This window comes from Primulina tabacum, chromosome 7 (genome assembly GCF_025594145.1).
Source record: "Primulina tabacum isolate GXHZ01 chromosome 7, ASM2559414v2, whole genome shotgun sequence".
Lineage (NCBI taxonomy): Eukaryota > Viridiplantae > Streptophyta > Magnoliopsida > Lamiales > Gesneriaceae > Primulina > Primulina tabacum.
Genome location: NC_134556.1, coordinates 4,750,039 through 4,774,946, shown reverse-complemented (window position 1 = coordinate 4,774,946; position 24,908 = coordinate 4,750,039). Strand labels below are relative to the sequence as shown.

Here is a 24,908-nt window from a genome sequence, read left to right as displayed (position 1 = left end):
CATTAACATGGTTTATTAGGCTCATTAATCCCAATAGTGCATATTTAAAATATTTTGCTTAGGAAAATTCGTGAAAATATTAGTCGAGTTCTCGAAAAATTCATATTTTAGTCGAAAATTGAACACTGGTTGAAAATAAGACTCGGCGTATAAAAACACCTCGAAACCCCTTATTTTAGAAAATGTCAATTAAATTAGGCCATATATTAAAAAATTAAAAATAATTATTTAATAAAAATATTTTCTTTTTCATGATCTCCGGTCTCCATTCCTCGATCACTTTTCGAATAATGTTTAAAAAATTATTTTCATGCATTCGTGTAGAAAGTGCATTTTATACAAGCAACCATTCACATCACATTCAATTTATGTAATTAAAACTATTTAAAAGCTATTTTCCATTTTCCCTATATTTGCATATATTTAGGTTACGTTTTCGAATTTTAGAACTTACACTTGAAGCCGCACCATTGCTAATAGAAGGAACCTGAATGAGGAACTAAAATATGAAGAGATCCATATCCGCATAGTGGAAACCAATGACCAAGTACTAAGACACGAGACCATATCATACGTCAAAATCAAATATTCTAACAATACTAAACAAGAAGCAACATGGGAGCTAGAAGAGAAGATGCGTACCCAATACCTGTATCTTTTTGAAGATCAAGAAAATGCAAATTTCGAGGAAGAAACTTACAATAAGGAGGGTATGATGTGATGACTCGGATTTTTGAAGCAAATCACACAAATAATAATCCTCGGAAATTTAAGCTCAAGCTTGCCAAATTAAAAGGCCAACAATCAGATTTGAAATTTTAGCTCAAGGTGTGCAAAATTCTGAATAGTACATCTCATGACATTCAAAAAACTGCAAGACCGAAGTCGGGTGTCTCGAGGATGCAAACCCTTAGCTCATGAACTTGAAACTTTAACTCAATAAATATCATTCCTTCATATCCTAAATGAACAAAAAACGCAGCCAAGGGAAGAGATAAAAGATTGGACAAAGAAATGGTTTTGAGTAAACCTATGTGACCCTTGGTTTTGGATAAAACTTTGACTACTTGGGCAACAAGAATTCAGCCATGACCAATCCTTGTAGTGACACATTTAACCCTGTAAATACTAGATTGGGCTCCACCATTCTTAAACAAAAAATCTCATGAAAAATCGAGCACAAGCCTTGCCAAAAAAATTCTCGGCCGACTAAAGGAACAAGTAAGAGTTGTTCTGACCATCCTGTGCAGTTATCAAAACACGTTCGAATCGATGTCCAGGTGATGTCCAAGTATCGTTCAAACATTGTCCAAATCGTGTTCAAAGGTGCGGTCTGTGTTCGGCCAAAACTCGTCCAAGCTCAAGCAAGTTCAAACACCGTTTGTGTCAAGTGTAAGTGGGCTTAATTAAATTTTAAAAGCTTACGTATGTGTTAAAATTATATCGTATACTGGCATTTTTACTTTGAATCGTTTGCGTAGCATTTTCTTCTTTTGCTAAGTTCTGTTCTGATCCGATTCATTCCGTCCGTTTCATTTGATACATTTGATCAGTCCGTTTTGTCACAATGGGATAACTTTGTTTGATTTAATTCAAATGATGGTGCATCGAAAAAGCCTGTGAGAGAAAAGGCCACATAAGGAGTCTGTATATGAGAAAAGACCCTAGAGGGAGCCCATTTACAGGAGAATGTCTCAATGGGAGATGAAGATCAAAGATAGATTATGGTCGTTATTATAAGATCTGTGTTCAATTTGTGATTCTGATTTGATAAGATTTTAATATATTAAGATTATGTTCTATTTGATATGATATGATCGTCTGATATAAGTTCTGAACTCTGTCTGTTTCGTTTTTGGTCTTCCTCTATGAAAAATATCACTTTAAATATATGTATATGTATAACTTGTTTTTCTAGTATTCAATCGGCCCCCACTAGCTGAGTGCTTCCCAAAACACTCATCTCATCACGTCCCTCCCAGATAATAATGAAGAACATGTGGAAGAGACGGAACAAGATCAATTTTGGGGCCGGTGAAGAAATCCAGAGTTATAAAGACCAAGTCCCTGATTTCATGATTATAGTTTATTTGCTTCCTGATTTCGCATTTTTCTTTGTAAAAATAGTTTCCGCATTATTCGTGTTTTACATATGTAAATACAATATTTTTTATGAATTAGACTGATTTTGGCTATTTCTACGAGGTTTATTGTTTTCAATAAAATTACTAAACAATGTTGGATGTTAATGACACTTCGGTCTCGGAAGTGTGACAGTTTTTCTTTCACATTTTAATGTTTCTTGATTTTTCATTTTACACATATCTTGTTTGACCAAATTATATTTGTAGCAAAATTCTGAGTACTCCACAAAGTAAAATTCTATTAAATATTATGACTCACGATATCTCCCTTATACTAAAGTCGATGGCCATATTTCCTAGTACAAGCAATTTGCATCCACTTTGTTTACCTCGTTTTTTGTAAATGGAGAAGGAGAGAGAAGTATCATGTTAAATAAATGATTAATTTTTTTTTAAAATAAAATTATTGTTAAAATTTTGAAATTTAATCATATAGAAGACAGAAACAAATATATATTCTCAAAATCGAAAATTTCAAAATATATACACGCACATATACCATGTATAGAGCAGAACGGTGAAAAAAAGTGGCAACCATTAACTAAAAATTTAGTGTACATATATGCTCACACACAGCAATGAAAAAAGAAGAATTAGGGTAAATATTTTATTCCAAATTTTTTCTCGCAAATGTATTTTCACCTTATTTTTATATTCATATATATGAATTCATAATGTCCTTTTAAATTAAACTTCATAATTCAAATACATCACTTTAGAAAATATTGCAATTTTGTTATATATTTGTTTTATTCACTATAAGAAAATTTTAATTCAACACGTCAAAGACAACGGTTTTTATAAAAAACCGTTGTGCTTTGTCTTTAATAACGGTTTCAAGAAAAACCGTTGTCGTAGGCTCAAAAAACCCGCTCATAGACAACAGTTTCTTAAAAACCATTGTCTATGAGCGTGTTTTTTTGGGCTACAAAAACGGTTTTTAAAAACTGTTATCTATGAGCATGTTTTTTTGGAGATACGACAACGGTTTATAAAAACCGTTGTCGATGAACGTGTTTTTTGAGATACCACAACGGTTTTTAAAAACCGTTGTCTATGAGCGTCTTTTTTTGGGATACAACAACGGTATTTATAAACCAGTTGTGGATTGGCGTTTTTTCTGGACAAACAACTGTTTTCTTATACCGTGGTGGATTAACGTATTTTTTTGGAGAAACGACAACGATTTAGTGAATCGTTATAGATTAGCGCGATTTTTTGGAGAAACCACAACGGTTTTAGTTAACAGTTGTTAAAATAGCGACGATTTAAAACAAAAACTGTCGTTAATAGCGACGGTTTTAAAACCGTCGCTACATTAAAATTGCGACGGTTTTCCAAACTGTCGTCGATTTTAAATTAGCGACGGTTTTGTAAAAACCGTCGCTATTGTAAATTGACGACGGTTTGTAACCATCGCTATTTTAAATCGGCGACGGTTTAAAAAAATGTCGTTATTCGCGATGAATAAATGAAAACCTTCGCTATACCAAAAGCCGTCGCCAATAGCGACAGTTATACCGAAAGCCGTCGCAAATTGTCTATAAATACGGCATTTTCGGTCAATTTCCTTCCACATCTACAATACATTTCTTCTCTTGTACGATTTTAGTTTCGATTTAACGTAAGTTATTTCGTTTCAATTCTTGGTAAATTTTTAATTTTTATTTAAGATTATGAATTCTTGGTACAACGACGACGATTTGCTAGAAATTGCTACTAAGCATGTTAAAGAGAATCCTCATTTATTGACTAATTTGTTAAGGCTGTGGATGTTATTGAATATGCGTAAAAAAAAATTTTATTTTACTTAAAATATTAGCGAGAGATTATGACTAAACCGTCGTTAATTAGTGACGTTAATATTTTAAACCGTCGCTAATTAGCGACAGTTTAGCTTAAAACCGATGCTAATTGGCGACGTTTTGAGAAAGCAGTCGCTAATTCAAACCGTCGCTAATTTTAGCGATGGTATTACTTAAACTATCGCTAAATGCAGCGACGGTTTATTCAAAACCGTCAGCTAATAGCGGCGATTTAACCATAATCTGTCGCTAATATTTTAGACGGTTTAGCCTTATTTCGTCGCTGATTAGCAACGGTAAAAACCGTCGCTAATTTAAAAAACCGTCACTAATTGAAGCTACGACAACGGTTTAAAACCGTTTTCGTAGAACGCACTTTCAACAACACTGTCAATTACAACAGTTGTAACAGTGTTTACGACAATGTATAGTGTTTTTGTTGTAGTGATTACGATTTTGATCATTTAAATAGTTGATTTCAGATAATTTTCTTTTTTTATATACAATTTTAATCTATTTTTGTGTGATCTTGAGTTTTAGGATCGGTTTGAGATTTCTTTAAAGATATTTAAGGTTGGGTTAGCAATCGATGAAACTACTACTGATTTAAAATGGTCAGTCGAGTAACTTTATAATATAGTGTGGAGATAACATGAGCTAATACAACGAATATTTTGATCATATAAAGCATGAAACCGAAAAAAAGTGTGTGTGTCAAAATTAGTGATAAGAAAGTAGATAAATGAACACACAAATTTGTTTGTAGAAGTTAGAGGATAATATCCCATTATGTCTCTTGTTAATTCCTTCATTTTCCTAAAGATTCCATTATAAGAATTTGAAAACACAAGTCTATTGCACAAACTCGTCTTAGTTGATGTCGCATTCTCGTGTAAGACTTCTAGCAATCTCTTTCAGTCGAGACGATAATCCCCGACTGACTTACAACCTATCAGCCAGACAAAAAGCCTTAAGATCAACCTTCACTTTTACAATTGTTCTTCTTCATCTAATGAGTCGAATATGTCTTAAGATTGAGTCGGTGTAGTACAATAGGTTGCTGCCAGGCGAGCACATTAATCCTTAAAAATCTGATGTAGAAGTTGAAGCCACATTTTGAAATCAAAGGCGCTTCTTAGATGAGCATATTGTTAGAGTAGATGCCCTGCAAGCCAACTGTTGGCTAGAGATTTTATTGACTCAGTTGTAAGGAACAATCTTTATTTTAATATAATTCATTATTTCATGGTTTGTTATTTCTTTATCTGTATACCAATGTTATCAAATATAGATAAAGACCTTGATTATACTTTAATACAAATGAATCGTAATTCGATGTTGAAACTCGTTTGTAAACACTGTATAATCTAAATTCGTTCCTAGTCGATTCAGCCGCCTAAAACATGGATAAAGGTCGCTTGAGCTTGAGACTAGAATCTGTGATGTTGTGTACTGCGTTTCTCGGTAAGGGCATAGAGATGTCCAAACATGCAGATGGGTAGCCATATGATGATTATACCGAACAATCCTCCCTCGGATTTCCAAGTGGTTATCATTCATCGAGAGCATAAGTCCGTGGTTATGATTGTACAACATTAGTCCTTACGACCCTGGGACAACACTGAGGCTCTATATGCTAGGGCTGTGCTTTGACTCGTTTACCGGCTCCAGGAGAGTCATCAGGTGGCGAGGTTGGGTACAGTTGCAACACATATAAGAGCCAGTGCATTGTAGTTGGGGATTCACCGCTGACCTGTGGGTTTTGATATCCTATGTGATCTGATGTAATAATAGTGCATGGAATCTCTGGCCAGAGTATAAGATGTACGTTGGAGAAGGAGTTCTCCAACAGTACACACGATGCCACTTTTATAGTTATCACATTATGATCGAATTAATTTGCAACACTCGATGAACCAATGGTTGCAGATTCGATCGAGATATATGAGATGAAGGGACCGTACTGTACGTTAATCATAATCGACTGATTCTTGCAGGCATATTCAGTGATACCTAGGGATCATGGGGCGATACTACTAGACGCTCTTACCATGATCCGATAGGTGCAATCAGAAATGAGTTCTGACATTCTTGATCAAGGTGTTGATGAAAGAATGGGGCTAAATAGGATAAGCCCGAATAAAGGATTATGTCCTGAATCACAAAGAGTTGTGAACCCGCGTGTTGGAAACTACATTCCGACGTTTGACAAAATATGAACCAACTGATACGCGCAATTCAGCAACTGGACTTAACAACTGAAATCAGCTGATCGAATAAAGAAAGCTGATCAGTTGGAAACCGATCAGTTGATACATTCAGCCGTATGCTTTTAAACTGATCAACCAACTGATATGCGTGATTATATTCTGCAACTGGACTTAACAACTGAAATCTGCTGAACTAATAAAGAAAACTGATCAGTTGGAAACCGATCAGTTGATACATTCAGCCGTATGCTTTTAAGCTAAGCATCCTTCAACTGAAAATGTCTCGGAAAAGAACATTCAACTTACAAAGAGACATAGAAAACTACAACTGAATATGAAACGCCGCACTTCAATCAATACAGCTTAGAACAACGCATTTCGGCTAAAGCAGTTAAGACGTCGCATTACAATAAATGAAGCAAACAATAATGAAGTGGCAATCAACGGATACAAAGATTCAAATATATCTCAAGTTACCGTTGGAAGGGAAGCTTATAAATATGACAGAAGAACAGCTAAAGAAACAAGAAGATCATTCCATTCAAAGCTTGCTGTTATTCTGCCAAAATCTCAGCTCACTCTTATTTGATTTATTCGTAGCAGTCAAGGCTACAATTTGAGCTCACTAGCACTTTGTAATAATCGTTAAATTCGATAGTGCTAAGATCAGTTACGCACTGAGAACATTTTGTGATACTAAGAGTTTCAACTTTTGGCAGTGATAAGTCCAAACTGAAGTGGGTCAGTACAAATCTTGTATTCGATCAAAGTCTTTTAGTGGAAATCCTATCCTTGAGATAGAAGGGGTGACGTAGGAGTAATTGAAATCTCCGAATATCCAGAAACAATCCTTGTGTATTTTATTTTCGTATTCTATCTTTCAGTCAGTTACTTTCCGCAACTACTTTAGTTTAACTGATTGTCATTGACCAACAAGATTCTGAGAATCAGTTTTTCACAAAACTGAACTCAAAATTCGAAAAGATCAGTTTTAATTGTGAGTGTTTATTCAACCCCCCCTTCTAAACACTCTTGATACATTAATCGATCCTATCAAGTGATATCAGAGCGGTTGAATCTTGTTCTTGAATACTTTTAATCTATAAACTTGTTAGCATGACTTCATTCAACAAAATTCCTATGTTCTCCAGAGAAGAATTTGATGATTGGAAAATCAAATGCAGGCTCATTTAGCTGCACAAGATGATGACATGTGGTATGTTATAACTGATGGACCCATGAAGATTCTAAAAACAAATACATCAGTTGCCATAACAGAAGGGGCACCACAAAGAATAGAAAAGCCCAGAGATGAATGGACAACTGAAGATAAAAGAAAAGCAAATCTTGATAATGTGGCTAAAGACATTCTGTACAAAACGCTGGACAAAGTAACCTTCAGCCAAATAAAGATGTGTAAGACAGCCAAAGAAATTTGGGAAAAGCTGATCCAGCTGTGTGAAGGAAATGATCAAACCAAAGAAAATAAACTTTCTGTTGCTGTTCAAAAGTTTGATAACATCAAAATGAAAGCAGGAGAATCAATGCACGAGTATGATGAAAGAGTAAGCAGTATCATCAATGAGTTAAATGCACTTGGAAAAGTGTATACCAACAAAGAGATTGCACTGAAGGTAATGAGAGGTCTTCCCAAGGAATGGGATGTCAAGACCATGGCAATGAGGGAGTCCAAAGATCTTAACCAGATTGAACTTCATGATCTATTTGCTGATTTAAAGGCTTATGAATTTGAGCTGCAGACTAGAGAAGGAGAACCATCTACCCCTGCAGCCACAACTGCTCTAGCTGCTGTCAGAATAGAACCAATCAATTCAAGTCGAGAAATCTGCTGATCAGTTGAGCAGTGATGCTATGTCATTGTTCATCAAAAATTTGGAAGGTTTATGAGAAAGAATCAAGGAAACTTCCAGAAGCCATACCAAAGAAACAGCTCCAAAGATGAATCAAATGCTTGCTACAACTGTGGCAAATCAGGTCACTTTATTGCTGATTGTCCTAAACCCAAGAAGGATAGTCAAGGATCAACTGATAGAAGAAAAAAATCATATGAGCACAAAAAAAGACCCAAGGAAGATAAGAAGTCCTTCAGAAAGAAACATGAGGTACTCTTAGCTGAAGAAAACAAATCTAAATGGGCAGAAACTGACAGTGAAGAGTCAGAACCAGAAAGCTAATGCAGCTCTAGTGATGATGAGGAAGTCAAGTGCTTGATGGCCAATGATGCAGAAGAAGAATCATCTAGCCAACATGTATTTGATTTCAGCTCAACTGATTTCACACGAGAAGAACTCATTCTAACACTACATGATATGGTAAATGAGTATCAAAAGCTTGCATCATCATTTGAAAAAATCAAAGCAAAGCAAACTGATCCCACAGACAATAAAACCAAAACTGATGAATCAGTTGATGAGTTGAGTCTAAAAAGGGAAATTGCTGAGTTAAAAGCAGAAAGAGACAAAAATCGATCATTAATCCAGAAGTTGATTATTGAAAACTCAAAACAGACTGAGCTCATTCAGTCTTCGAACAAGTCATCTACTGCACTGAATGAGATGCAGAATTCACAAAAATCAGTTTCTGATAAAACTGGTTTAGGGTTCAACACTCAAGGAGAGATGTATCCAAATGATACTCAACCAAAGCTAAAAATAGACAAAGGGAAATACATTCACTTTGTCAAAACAGCAGAGGTACAAGAACAAATTGAGCCCAGTAAACTGATTGAGCAACCTACTGAGAATATGAACAAGGCTAGAAGATATGGGATTGGTTATAGTCAAAAATTCTCAACTGATTCACAAAGTCAGTCATCAAAGAGGTTTCACAAGAACTATTCGAATAGCTATTTCAATTATTATAACTGCAAGCCAGTTCAGAAGAGATATAGACTGAACAATAAGTTGAATAAAACTAAAACACATATTATACCATCTGTACACTACACACCAAGCACACAAAAGCCGAGAAAAACCATTTGGAATACAGCTACTGGAAAGTCTGTTAGACTAATCCAAGTGTGGGTTCCTAAAGGACTAATCAGTTCAGGACCCAAATAGATATGGGTACCAAGTTATATTATGTGTGTGATTGCAGGTAACAGGTACAAACAAGAACTCAATATGGTATTTGGACAGTGGATGTTTGCGACATATGACAGGAGATGAAAGTGCGTTATCTCAACTGATCAAATACAGTGGTCCAAACATCAGTTTCGGGGACAATTCCAAAGGTAGAACTGTGGGTAAGGGTAAGCTTATCCATGGTAACTTTACTTTTAAAGATGTTCTATTAGTAGAAAACCTGAAGTATAACTTGATTAGCATCAGTCAGTTATGCGACAGTGGATTCTCAGTACAATTTGCAAAAATTCATGTTCAGTCAAAACTTCAACTAATGAAATCATACTAACTGGCAAACGTTGTGGAAACACATATAAAGTCAGTTGGAATGATCAAACTTATGCACCAGTTTGTTTTATTGCTTCCAAATCGTCTAAAACCTGGTTGTGGCATAAGAGACTAAATCATTTAAACTTTAAAACCATTGCCTATCTGAGTAAACATGAACTTGTAACTGGTTTGCCCAAAATGGACTTTTCAAAAGAAAAACTTTGCTCAGCATGTCAGTATGGTAAACAAGTACGATCCTCTTTAAAAACAAGGGCTGTAAATCTTCATCCCGATACTTAGAACTGTTGCACATGGATCTCTTTGGTCGTAGATGATTTTTCAAGATTTACTTGGGTTATTTTTCTCAAATCTAAAGATCATACTGCTTCGCAACTAATAAAGCTCTTCAAAAGACTTTTAAATGAAAAATCAGTTGGAATTGACCGAATCAGATCTGATCGAGGAACTGAATTCATCAATCAAACTCTTTCAAACTTCCTAGAAAATGCTGGAATTAAGCATGAGCTCTCAGCAGCCAGAACTCCTCAGCAAAACGGTGTAGCTGAGAGAAGAAATCGAACCCTTAAAGAAGCTACTAGAACGATGCTTGCTGATTCTGGTATTTCTCAAAGATTTTGGGCAGAGGCAGTAAACACTGCATGTTACACTCAGAACAGATCAATGATTAATAAAAATCATATGAAAACACCATATGAGATCTGGCATGGAAGAAAAAGTATAATCACTTATTTCAAAATATTCGGCTGCTGATGTTTTATTCTTGATAATGGTAAAAATTATTTAAAAGCGTTTGATGCTAAATCTGCAGAAGGAATATTTCTTGGATACTCATCAGTTAGCATAGCTTATAGAGTCTTCAACAAGAATACCCTAAATGTTGAAGAATCTGCTCATTTTGATTTCGATGAAACTGAACTAACTGATAAGCCAACTGATCAAGTTGAGCTAGTTGATCGATTTACAGATATCAGTTTGGAAGATGATGACAAAAATGAAAGTCATGGCAATCAAGACATACTTCAAACACCTGAACCAGAAGTACTGGACCAATCAGATGTGCAGGAAGTCGTTGCTGATGATCAGTCGATAGAGCATAATGATAACATTCAAATACCAGTTGACGAAGCACCAACTGAGACTGAAAACTGTGTTCAGTTACCAACTGAAGAAATTGCTGATACAACAAATACTGAGTACAGATGGAGAAAATCACATCCACCTGAACTAGTAATAGGAAATCCATCTGATCCAGTAAGAACTCGCAATCAAATGCTAAATTTATTTATCTATTCAGCTTTTGTTTCACAACTAGAACCATAGAAAACTGATGAAGCTCTTGCTGATCCTAACTGGGTAAATGCAATGCAAGAAGAGCTAAATCAGTTCACTTATAACAATGTCTGGAACTTAGTTCCAAGACCAATTTCAAAAACTATTATAGGTACAAAATGGATATACAGAAATAAACTGAACGAGGATGGTTCAGTTGTGCGCAATAAAACAAGACTCGTAGCACAAGGATATAGGCAAGAGGAAGGAATTGATTACGATGAAACATATGCACCAGTTGCAAGACTGGAGGCAATCAGAATATTCCTTGCCTATGCTTCATTCAAGAACTTTAAAGTCTACCAAATGGATGTAAAAAGTGCATTCCTAAATGGCCAGTTGAATGAGGAAGTATATGTTGAACAACCTCCAGGTTTTGTCAATCACAACTTTCCTGATCATGTATATCATTTGAACAAAGCCTTATATGGTCTTAAACAAGCTCCCAGAGCTTGGTACGAAACTCTTTCAAAATTTCTAACTGATCATGATTTTTTTGTTGGATCAGTTGATAAGACCTTGTTCAAATTTACCAAGAATGATCACATTTTATTAGTTCAAATTTATGTTGATGATATCATATTCGGGTCAACTAATCTCAAATTATGCGAAAAGTTTGCTAAGCTAATGCAGGATAAGTTTGAAATGAGTATGATGGGTGAACTAACATTCTTTCTTGGACTGCAAGTGAAGCAACTGGAGACTGGTATATTCATCAGTCAAACTAAATATACAAAGGAGCTGCTGAAGAAATTTGACATGGAATCATGCTCAGTTGCAAATACTCCCATGAGCTCATCAGTAAAATTGGACACTGATCAAGGGGGAATATCAGTTGAGGCGACATTATTTCGAGGTTTAATAGGTTCATTGTTGTACCTAACTGCCAGTCGTCCTAATATTGTATTTGCTGTCTGTATGTGTGCTAGATTTCAAGAAAATCCTAAGCAATCACATTTCTCAGCTGCTAAAAGAATTTTGAAATATCTTAAGGGTACAAAAAATGTTGGGTTATGGTATTCTAAAGACTCTAATTTCAATTTAGTTGGATATTCAGATGCAGATTATGCAGGATGTAAGCTTGATCGTAAAAGTACAAGTGGATCTTGTCAGTTTCTAGGAGACAGACTGATCTCTTGGTTCAGCAAAAAGCAGACATCCATAGCTACCTCAACAACTGAAGCAGAATACCTTGCTGCTGGTAGTTGTTGTGCACAACTGATTTGAATCCAGCAACAACTGAGAGATTATGGAGTAAGTTACAAATGAATCGCCCATATTTTGTGACAATACAAGCACAATTGCCATCACCTATAATCCAGTTCTTCACTCAAGGACCAAGCATATAGATGTCAGGCACCACTTCATTAGAGATCATGCTTTGAAGAAGGACATTAGACTGGAGTATATTTCAACTGAGCAACAAGCAGCTGACATCTTCACCAAACCATTACCCAAGACTAAGTTTTTTTAGTTTCGAAACATTCTTGGTTTGATTGACTTGTCCTAAAAATTATTATTGATGCTGTTTTACTAATAAAATTCTTTGCAGAAAATAAGAACACAACAACAAATTGGAAATGATACTTTATTAAGAATAAAATCGATTCCATCTTACAGAAGATAACTTAGAACCAACTGAATCTTGCCATTCTGTAATCCAATTATTCAACTCATAAATTCGGACTCTAGAAAATGATTCAGTTGTAGAAATCTTCTCAATCACATGCCATTATTTCCAGAGCATTGCTTGCAACAGAACATTGTCATCAACCAGGTCTGTAACATACCTGAGTTCAAAACGATCAATGTATTTTCTTGTCGTTGCTGCTTGAGTACGAGAAGGAGCAGCACCACTACTACTTATCCTCTGCAAATCATGAATTTTGAACCATGTTGACATCACTTTCGTCAAGACATATTCCTCCATCGTTTTCTTCAACTCTTCTAAATAAGGAATTAATTGTTCAGTAACTTGAATATGTGTACTGCTGCATGCATCAGAATTACTTGAATCCGACATATTGAACTGTTATTGTCTCACATTTTATCTCTCTCTCGTCTTGTTTATAGACAGATGACATTAAATGTTGAAGAAACCAAAGAGTCTCAAGTCAACCGAAGCGTTTTTCTCATTTACCCAGGCTTCTTATTTATCAGTTGTTCATTATCAACTGATATCAGTTTGTCATTTATTACTTAATGCTTAACTGATTTCAGTTCATACTCAACTTATATAAGTTAGTCTTTCATCAGTTCACCTGCTTAAGTTCGCAATTCATATATATAACAACTGATGAAATTTATCATTTGCAGGAAAGAGAAAAACAAAATTAAGCTTATATAAATACTTCATTCAACCATAAACGTTTGCACGGATTACATCATCATATTTTTCATCTACAACAATTATCCACATTTTGAACCAAGCGGATAAAGGTGCGGTAGATGTCTTGACAAAGCTCTGAGAAACAGCTATGCGCTTAAGGATTTTCAGTTCCTTTCGAAGCATTATCTGATAGATATGACCATCCTTAAAAATGTCCACCCACACAGCTATGTTCAAGTGATCCCGCACTCTTTTCAACTCTGCCACCAGTTCGGGAGTGGTAGCATCTCCAGTATTATACAGGAACTCAAGCTTCTGTAACTTTTCCCAATAGTAAAGACTCTTATAGAAGACTTCATCTTCTATAACAGCCTTCCTGGTCTCCAGAGCAAACGGCGAAGCACTCGAGCTACTCGTATCTGCCATTCTTTTTGTCTTGAATATCTGCACCAATATGACTGAAACTAACCGTGTTACTTCTATTTATAGACGAAAATCAAGGAAGCTGAAGGGCCGTCAACGTTTCAGCAAACAATAATCTTTCTGACCTTTAAATTTATTTTTATATCGTCACTTTAATTATTCTATGCACCGATTAAGGGGGAATATCAGTTTTTAAGAGGTTAAATGAGAAGAAAAATGTTAGTAAACTCTCAACTGAAAGGACACAGTCTTACAACTGATCGTTCAGTTGAAAATTTCACTAATCTTCTCACAAAAGTTAACTTATTGATCATATTATATTCCAAATCAACTGACGTGACTGCAATTTCATAACGTGGCTTATTTTAAACCACTCACTCTTTTGCACACACGCTTACAACACACGTACACATATTTTTATTCAAATTTTTCATGGACTGACACGTGTCCTGAATTTGAACAGTCACGTACAAATGTACTAAGCCCGCTTCAATTCAGTTTTCTTTCTTACGAATACAATCAGTTCCTAAAAGCTTACTAATTCCAGAGCTTATCTTTTACGAATTTCAGATCGTTTTTCCTTTCGAAATGGCGAATCAAATCCCAGCTCACGTGTTGAACGCTATGGCCATTGATTTTGACTCAGTTTTATCAGTTCAAGAAGCTGAAATTAAGAACGTCTTTCTCAAGATTGAATCTGCTGGTCTCAGGATGTTTTTGGGACAATCTACGCATGAGATATACCCCAAGGAAGTAAATGAATTCTATCTGAAGGGGTTTGTCACTACTGATGGAAGTATCTCTGTAACTGTCAATGATCAGCTGTTGATCCTATCTGAAGAGGTCTTCGGAGAAATTTTCTCTTTGCCAACTAATGGGTACGTCAACTTCTCTGAAGTCAAAACATCTGACATTGAGGAAATGCAATCTTTACTGTCTGTTGATGGGCAGAAAATCAAAGTTTCCGATCCAAAGAAAGAGCTGAAATCAGAAATTCAATTATTAGCCGACATTGTGGCGAAGGGCATATTGGCTAAGGCAGGCTCTTATGCTGCCCTTACTCTTGAAAAATTCCAAGTGATGATCATCATCATGGGAGAGAAGAAAGCTAACTATAGGCATATTATTTTCAATATTCTGAAAAATATGCTTCAATCTACCAAACAATCAAGAGGCTCTGCTAATCCAATCAGTTATCTTCTGAAACTAAAGGGATTGGTAGCTGACAATGCTGGAAAATCATCAAAGTTCAAGGTATTCACTGCCAAGAACATCTTGCCGCCAAAAACCAAACTAGACATTTCTCCCAAACAGGTTTTGAAGATCAAAAAGGAGATTGGGACGCAACCACCTGCCCCAACACCAGTCAAGAAGGCCAAAACTTCTGCCCAATTGAAGACTGCAAAACGAAAACTGATTATCAGTGAATCTGATTCCGAGAAGACGCCCTCTCCAAAAGTTGCCAAGAAACCAAGAACACAAAGGACAAAATTACCAACCACAGTAGAATCTATTCTATCTTCGGATGCCCAATAGCATATCAAAGCAGTTCCTCTGAAGATCATCCCACCAGAAATCTCAGCTGGTGCAACAAAGGAAACAGGTAGGATCAAAGCTCCTCTAATCCATATAAATCGTCCTACTGTTCTAGCACCTGCCAGACCCAAAGGTATAAAGATTATAGAACTGGTGGATACTACTCGTACTAGGATTGGAAAATTCCACACATCCTCAGTACTGAAAAAGGCAAGGGCAAATTGATTGAAGAGCCCAGGCCATCCAATTCCATTCAAACCCATATTGACCTTGTTTGGGCACAGGTTAATAATTTTGCAGCATCAAAACTTCAATCCTATGATGCCTGGACAGCTTACAGAACTCATATTTTTGCTAAGCAGCTGAAAAAGAAATCCCCACTGAACAAGTTTATCAAACTGGAAGCAATTGTCCTCTAGATGGTCAAAGCTGCCACAATTGTTCAGGCTTTGGAAAGGAAAACCTATTTTTTTGACCAAATTCGAGCTAAGAAGCTATCTCAACTACTTGAGAAATTGAAAGCAAACTACATTCCCACCAATCCAACTGCTTATAATGATCGAGCTGTGATCACTCAGCTAGATACAGATCTTACTAGCTTGCAAGCTCAGATAAAAGTGTGGGAAATGGATCAGGAGTTAGTTCTTCCTGAGGAAGCCTCTGAAGAAGAAGAAGAAGAACCCTCCTCTCAGCAGAAAGAGCCATCCTCAGAAAAAACTATTGTTACAACTGAAGAAACAGTTCAGGATGTGCCACAATCATCTGCTGTGGAACATCAGATGTACTCTGAAGCCGAGTTGAATTTTGCCAACATTGATGAAATTATTCAAGCAGTGGTGACAGAATCTGTTATTAATGAACCTTTATCAGTTGATCACTCCACTGATCAAGCAGCTAAAGAGAATCCAATCTTAACTGAAGAACCAGTTAAGGCCGCCATTTCTTAAACAAATGATCCAAGAATGATAGCTACTCAATCACCAAATCAACATATTGCAGAAAATATGGAGGAAAGCCCAATTGCTGATCAACATCAATCCTCATCTCCTCTAGTCCAAGTAGAAGTAACTGAAACAGATGTTCCAGCATAGAATGTTTCTGAAACGTTACTATCTGATAGGACCATGGTGGTCTTTGATCAAGTCTCACATGAACCAAGAACATCTGATCAGTCACCTCCTCTTCAATCCACAGAAATGGATCTTGTCCTTGAAGAAATCCAGAATATACAGAACAATATGCAGCAGATGATTACTGAAATCAAGAAAATTCAATCCACACAATTGTCTCATACTATCAAATTAGATTCTTCAAATGAATTTGATTCAGCAAAACTGAAAGCCATTCAAGCAAACATGGAGTCTCTTACCCGAACTGTGCTTGAGATGAAAAATAACAGAGGTTTGGCTGAGAGTCTCTCCATCACTCAAGACGTTATCAGCAAACGAGTTGAGCGATTGGAAACTTCTGTTTCTAATAAGATGGAATTGCTGCAGAATCTTTTACAATCTGCTGTCTCAAGTATCTCCTCAGATGTCAAAATTCTTTCCACTGACGTTCGAAGAGTATCTGAGAAGATGGATTTGTTTGACAAAAATGGGGAAGAAATCAAAGAGATTCTAGAACAACAAAAAAATCTTCTCGTTGAAGAAAAATCTCTACAGATTCGTGTAGTCTATTATTCAGTTGATCAATCTCTTATTTTATCTCGTTGTAGAAAAATCTCTACAGATTCGTGTAGTCCATTATTCAGTCGATCAATCTCTTATTTTATCTACAATGAGTTCAAACGTTCAGTTATTATTTACTTAGTTTTGTCAAACACCATAAAGGGGGAAATTGTGGGAAACTAAATTCCAGCGTTTGACAAAATATGAACCAACTGATACGCGCAATTCAGCAACTGGACTTAACAACTGAAATCAGCTGATCTAATAAAGAAAACTGATCAGTTGAAAACCGATCAGTTGATACATTAAGCCGTATGTTTTTAAACTGATCAACCAACTGATACGCGCGATTATATTCAGCAACTGGACTTAACAACTGAAATCAGCTGACCCAATAAAGAAAATTGATCGGTTGGAAACCGATCAGTTGATACATTCAGCCGTATGCTTTTAAGCTAAGCATCCTTCAACTGAAAATGTCTCGGAAAAGAACATTCAACCGACAAAGAGACATAGAAGACTGCAACTAAATATGAAACGCCGCACTTCAATCAATACAGCTTAGAACAACGCATTTCGGCTAAAGCAGTTAAGACGCCGCATTACAATAAATGAAGCAAAAAATAATGAAGTGGCAATCAACGGATACAAAGATTCAAATATATCTCAAGTTACCGTTGGAAGGGAAGCTTATAAATATGACAGAAGAACAGCTGAAGAAACAAGAAGATCATTCCATTCAAAGCTTGCTGTTATTCTGCCAAAATCTCAGCTCACTCTTATTTGATTTATTCGTAGCAGTCAAGGCTACAATTTGAGCTCACTAGCACTTTGTAATAATCGTTAAATTCGATAGTGCTAAGATCAGTTACGCACTGAGAACATTTTGTGATACTAAGAGTTTCAGCTTTTGGCAGTGATAAGTCCAAACTGAAGTGGGTCAGTACAAATCTTGTATTCGATCAAAGTCTTTTAGTGGAAATCCTATCCTTGAGATAGAAAGGGGTGACGTAGGAGTAATTGAAATCTCCGAACATCCAGAAAAAATCCTTGTGTATTTTATTTTCGTATTCTATCTTTCAGTCAGTTCTTTCCGCAACTACTTTAGTTTAACTGATTGTCATTGACCAACAAGATTCCGAGAATCAGTCTTTCACCAACATGAACTCAAAATTCGAAAAGATCAGTTTTAATTGTGAGTGTTTATTCAACCCCTCCCTTCTAAACACTCTTGATACGTTAATCGATCCTATCACCACAGGCTAGCTGTATCCCTGAACCATTGAGGGTCACACAAGCACTGGATAGTTTGTTCCCGTTGAGAGAATAAATTCAAGAAGTTGAATTTATGTTATATAGTAAATTCAAGGAGTTTAATTTATGATAATTAAATTTTGAGAGAATAAATTCAAGGAGTTGAATTTATAAAATTTGAGAATTTAATTTATTAAACTCAAATGTTGGATTTATTAAATATTAAATTTTGGAGGTGATGAAAATTCAAGTAATTGAATTTATAATTTAAATAATAAATTCAAATGTTGAATTTATAATGTATTTAATTTATTAAGCTCAAAAGTTGAGTTGATTAATTAATAAATTAAATATGATGGATAATATGTTTAATGGACTTGTAGGAGTACAAGTCCAACATAATAAATAATTAAAGTTTTAATGGACCTTGATTAAATTAATTAAATTAGTTGGGCTAGCCCAATTTATTAAATCAAGTCCATTAATGTTAATTATGTAATTAGATCATGTGTTAATTATATATAGGGATTGAGAAGTCAAAAACCCTAGCCACCATCACAACCCAATTTTCGAGACCACCTCCTCCAAAGAAGAAAAAAATCGGCCACCTCCATCTTTGAAAAGATTTTGAGCCGTCTCTCAAATAATTTTCTCCTACGTTAAATCTCTTCCAATATTTCTAGTGCAATTTGGAAGAGGATCAAACAATCCAGTCGTGGACCTGATTAGACGTAAGGCCCGAGATGTGAGTTGGTAATCAGCAATTATTAATGCATGATTTGATGTATTTATCAAAGGCCGAATAAGCGATGTTGCGATTCGATTCTAGTTGTAAAATATATGGTTGGGACAGCAGAGACAGTGCACCCGCGGTTCAAAAGATAGTGCACCCGCGATCGTTTTTCATGAAATGTTCAAGGGTTACAGTAGCTTGACTGCACCCGCGGCAAGAACAGGACCGCACCTGCAGTGGATGCACCGAGACAAGACCGCACCCGCGGTACAAGATATAGCGCACCCGCGGTCGTGCCCTTCTGAAATTATGGAAGTGATCTAGTAGCTCAGCGCACCCGCGGTGCAGAGTGACCGCACCCGCGGTGTGACGTGCAGAATAAAGAATAAACCATGTGTCCTTGCCATGCATATATAATGTGTATTTGACTTATTCTTTCATTCACTTCAGCAGCAAGAACCGAAGGAAATTCTCATATAGCCTCAAACTTCATTCCATCTTAGAGATTTGATTGTGAAGAATCTAACAATCCGATTTTCGATCCAAGTTTATATTCGTGCTCCTTACATCGAGGGCTACGAAAGGGTGTAAGTTTCAGTACTTTCTTTCATGTTTTGAAGTTGAGAGATTGGAGAAATTTTGATATGATTGAGATTATGTGTTCTTATGAGTATTGTGAACGTATATTTGAAACCGGATCGAAGAAATGATATCGTATGCGAATATTACGATTTTGCAGCATATGTGTGTATGAGATTATGCAGATTTCAGCATAGTAGATGTATTATAATGAGAATTAGGAGCTATTGTTATTGATTATTAATGTTTGAGTTGATCGGTATCGCGAGATTACACCGTTATGCCGTCGAAATGTGCCGAGATTGAATATTGATACATATGTGTATTGATTTGAGTTAGGGATTGATAGAATGCATCTTGAATTGTCATTTCAGATTTTTTTTGACAAGCTTAGACATCAAGACTTCGATCTCGATGAAGACTGAATAACGAAAGGTATAATTCATGTTGATTTGGGAAGATACAACTCGAATTAGATTTGATTTGAGTTTCCCAAAATCACATACTAGATTGTTTATATTTTGATATGTTTGTGCTTTGTTTATAGATTTATATTCAAGCATTTAAGATAGGAGAGTCATTGGCAGATTTGGCAAATTTCTAGATGTTCGGTGGTATCGACGCATAGGAGCAGATGTACTCCGATTGTAGACATCCGATACAGACAGGACCGAAGTCTAGGAATAAGACGTACCGTCACCTCGATTGGGAGGGTAGGTGGCAGACTGTGACGTCTTATTCACACCGGGATCCCTAGAGTTAGATACGAGTGGAGTCCAAGATATGAATTGATTTAAGTTACTTGTCTTATATTGTTTATGTTTCATAGACTATGGGACATGTTGTTATGGATTTTATTCACGATAGTATACTTCAGTGATTTATATTGTGTATATGCATGTATACATGTTTTATACTGAGATTTTTTCTCATCGGAGTTTCCGGCTGTTGTTGTGTCTGTATGTGTGCATAACGACAGGGGGGATAGGATCAGGGTCCAGAAGAACTTGACGAGACGAGAGATCGAGATAGCGTGGTGATTTCGGGCATAGAAGATTACTAGTGATTGTACATATGATCTGTAGTTTGTATTGAACACTAGTTGTATGAATGTACTGAAACAAGACATGTATTTATGTTTGTTGAAATAAAATAGAGAAAGATCTTGTGCTTGATTTATATACACTTGATTTAATGTTAAAAGCAAAATTTTGACCCACATTTTCTAGCAAAGATCCAATTAATCCCAAAAAGAATTGAGTTAGAGCCCGGGTCCCCACAACAGGTGGTATCAGAGCGATAGATCCTTTAGATTGAGATAGAATAGAATGAGAGGGGTAGATCGAGTCATCTTCCTTGCTTTTATTATGCTAGCATGATTTATTGCTTTCCTATTACATGTTATATTGTTATCTGAGTTGATTACATCATGTAATTGCAAAGACTGAATCAGAACCGATTCTGGATCAGAGGTATATGATCAGAGGAGGACTGAGACAGATTGTATAGATTGTGTACTAATCTGTTTGATAATCAGATATGCCTCCTCGACAAGTACCGCAGCCAGTAGCAGGTCGAGTACCAGAACAGGAAGTACATCCAATGATCCGATGGATGTGACCGCTACATCGATGGAGACTTTGTTGAAAAGGTTTCAGTCGTTTCGACCACCGACACTGAATGGCACAGAAAATTCAGTTGAGTGCGAAAGCTGGCTCGATGACATTGAGATGCTATTTAAGTCTCTTGACTACATTGACGAGCGACGAGTTAAATTGATTGGGCATCAACTGCAAGAAGTTGCAAAGAATTGGTGTCTTACCACGAAGAAAGCATTGGAGCATCGCTGGCACAGAAATTACCTGGAAAGTTTTTAAAGCAGAGTTTTATCAACGCTTCTTTCCCGTGTCCTACCGAAAAGATAAGGATGCTGAATTTGCAAATTTGAGACATGGTCAACTGAATATCGAAGAATATGTTGGCAGAAAATGATGAGGCCATTGCAGATCAGTTAATCAATGGCTTGAATCATGATATCTTTACTTTGGTAAATACCGGTAGACCCAACAACTTTGCTGATGCGTTGAACCGTGCCAAGGGGGCAGAAGCTGGATTGCTTAGGCAACGAAGCACTTCCTATGTCGCTCCGACTCCTAGACCGCCACAGCCCTCTACTCAACCCCCTCCCAGATTTGAGAGCGGTGGTAGCGGCAGCGGGAGGAAAGACCAGCTGAAAGCGAAAGGTAGACAGTTCAAGAGATCAGGGAGCAGTTCGTTGAGCTCCAATGGATCACGACACAGAGGTCCTGGTCAGAGTACAGAGTATACAGGTGTATATTGAAGTTCTTGTGGAGGCCGACTGATGAAACTTAAAATTAATAATTTATTATATGATAAAACCTGTATTTTAAAATTTAAATTTCATTAAAATTATAAAATTATGTTATTTTAGTATTGTTTGTTTATATTTAATTGTCTTACTAAATATGTTTTATTTTCAAGTTTTCTACGTGTTGGTAAAATAATGATAACTCAAGCTAGAAAATTCAAATGGAGGTGACTCAAACATGTTTGGAATCCTTGAGAAATTATCTACAACTTTGCAGAAGACATGATTGCCTAAAAAGTTCATTAAGATGATCAAATTGTGCAAATATCAAAAGAAGGACAAATTTACTTTTACTATGACCAGCATATAGTAAAAAAATCATAACTATTTCAATATTTAACCAAATGAGGATGAACCAAGTGACCAAATTCATCTACAGACAATTCCCCACATGTTTTCCGTTTTGAGCAGAGTCAAATTCGGATATTAAAGTCGTGGAACAAAGCATTGAAAGAAGGGACATGGAATTGAACTTGGAGGAGACAAAGAATACTATTGCAACTACATGGCATTAATAAAAATTTTGACCCTTTCTCTCATTTGGCCTATAAATAGAGGCCTTGTGCTAGCTTGAGAATCATTCTATCTCATTGTAAAATATAGTGTGAGTGTGTATCAAAGTTCTAAGTTCCAATATATTTTCTTTCATGTTCTCAACTATGAGTGATATTTTAGTGTTGATCAAAAGTAAGCTTATGGCAAGCTAAATCTATTATGTCAAGGTGAAGAGGATGCATTCTTGGTGAAGTAAGATTGTTTATATTTTATATATTCTTTATTTATTTCTTTTCATTTAGCTAACTTATTTTTATTGTAGGTATAAAAATGAATTATTTGTTGTTATCAATTTACATCAAATGCTTGATACCATTAAAGTGGTTATCTTGATTTGTTGTTTAATTTTGATACAATAAATATTTCATCACTTATTATTATATATATATATATATATATATATATATATAATAATATCATCATATTTCATTTATACGATAGCGTGGCTCTGCCGGTTGTTCTAAATGAAATATTATGATTTAATACTAACATCTAACAATCTAACATTTACTTTATCGCAACTAACATTTACTTTTCCACAACTAACATTTACTTTATCGCAACTAACTTTTACTTTACCGCAAATAACTTATTAAATCAATATATTTCATTTAGGCAATAGCGTGGCTCTGCCGGTTGTTCTAAATGCAAATATAATGATATTATTTAACATTTACTTTATGCAATTATTTATTTATATAGTTATAATTATAGTCATAGGTACCATATATAAAATATCGGTTAATTCGGTATTTTCTATAGTGGGAACTATATTATATTATGTGTGTGTTTAATTTTCTTGGAACCATTATTTATGGTGGTTTCTTTTGTTTTACTTTTAGTTAAATAATATTACATAAACCAAGAATAAATCCTCAAGTCTTGACAAAATTTATAAGTTGTAAACTTCATTCTTGCATTTGGTAATCTATAAATTAATATATTTAAACTCAAATTAACTTCTCTGAGGATCGATCTCGTACTTACGAAATATATTACTTGCAGACAACCTACACTTGGGTGAATTATTATTTAAGTAGTATCAAGTTTTTGGCGCCGTTGCCGGGGAGGTATAAATTAAGTTTATATTTGTTAATTATGTTTTATTTATAAGTATTGTGTTGTTTTTTTTTTTTTGTATGAGTATTTGGAGTCGAAAAAAAAGTGGTAGACTTATTCGAGTATTTGAAAATAATTTAAACATGGATGATAATTCAAATAATCAAGATAATGATAATAATAATAATAATAATAATAATAATAATAATAATAATAATCAAGAACATGATCAATTAAGAACACTTAGGCACCATATGAACCCTATTAGAACTAGTGCCCCATCTTGTTTAGTTTTTCCTCCTGATGCATCTAATCTCAACTTCAAACCTCAAATTATTCAACTTTTACCAAATTTTCATGGCTTAGATTCTGAAAATCCATATTTGCATCTAAGAGAATTTGAGGAAGTTTGTAACACTTATAATGATCAAAATTGTAGCATGGATATAGTTCGATTAAAGCTTTTCTCTTTTTCTTTAAAATATAAAGCTAAAACATGGCTACAAAATTTAAGATCAAGTTCAATAAGATCATGGGAAGAAATGCAACAACAATTTCTCAAAAAGTTTTCCCTTCCCATAGAACAAACTCTTTTAAAAGACAAATTACAAATTTTTCTCAAAAACAAGGAGAAACGTTTTATCAATGTTGAGATAGATATAAAGAATTACTTAATACATGCCCACATCATGGTTTTGAAACATGGAGAATAGTTTCTCGCTTTTATGAAGGTCTAATACCTAAAGATATGCAAATGATAGAATTCATGTGTAATGGAACTTTTGAAGATAAAAACCCAAATGAAGCTATGGAATTTTTGGATTCATTAGCAGAAAATGCTCAAAATTGGGATAATATAGGCACAATAGAACCACCAACAACTAAAAACAATAATTCAACAAATGGGGGTGGTATATATAATCTTAAAGATGATATAGATATTCAAGCTAAACTTGCATCTTTAGCAAGAAAAATTGAGTCATTTGAAATGAAAAAGAGTGGTCAATTAAAATGTATTCAAGAAATTGTTTGTCATATATGTGATACACATTATCATGCTACAAAAGATTGTCCAACATTACCTTCATTTAAAGAATATCTCCATGAACAAGCAAATTATGTTAACAATTATAAAAAACCAATACTAGATCCTTTTTCACCATCATATAATTCTGGATGGAAAAATCATCCTAATTTTAGTTGGAGGAATGATAATAATGCACAACCGTCACAACAATATTTTCAAAATAACCAAAATCATCAAGGTTATATTCCTTATGTTACACCTCCAAGAAAAAACTTTGAAGATGTAATTCATGCATTTATCCAAAAGCAAGAGTCTATCAATATTCAAAACAGTCAATCTATGAGTGATTTGAAAGAAACTCTTGCAAAATTTGCATCTGCACTTAATATTCATGAAAAAGGAAAATTTCCATCTCAACCTCAACCTAATCCT

At 35.2% G+C, this 24,908-nt stretch overlaps 1 non-coding gene across 1 annotated transcript; it reads right to left on the bottom strand.

The window, feature by feature from the left end:
- Positions 1 to 24,034: 24,034 nt before the first annotated feature.
- LOC142552447 (small nucleolar RNA R71) lies at positions 24,035 to 24,145 on the bottom strand. The gene has a single exon (XR_012821778.1). It is a non-coding gene; the product is annotated as a small nucleolar RNA R71 (small nucleolar RNA).
- Between the last annotated feature and the right edge of the window lie 763 nt (positions 24,146 to 24,908).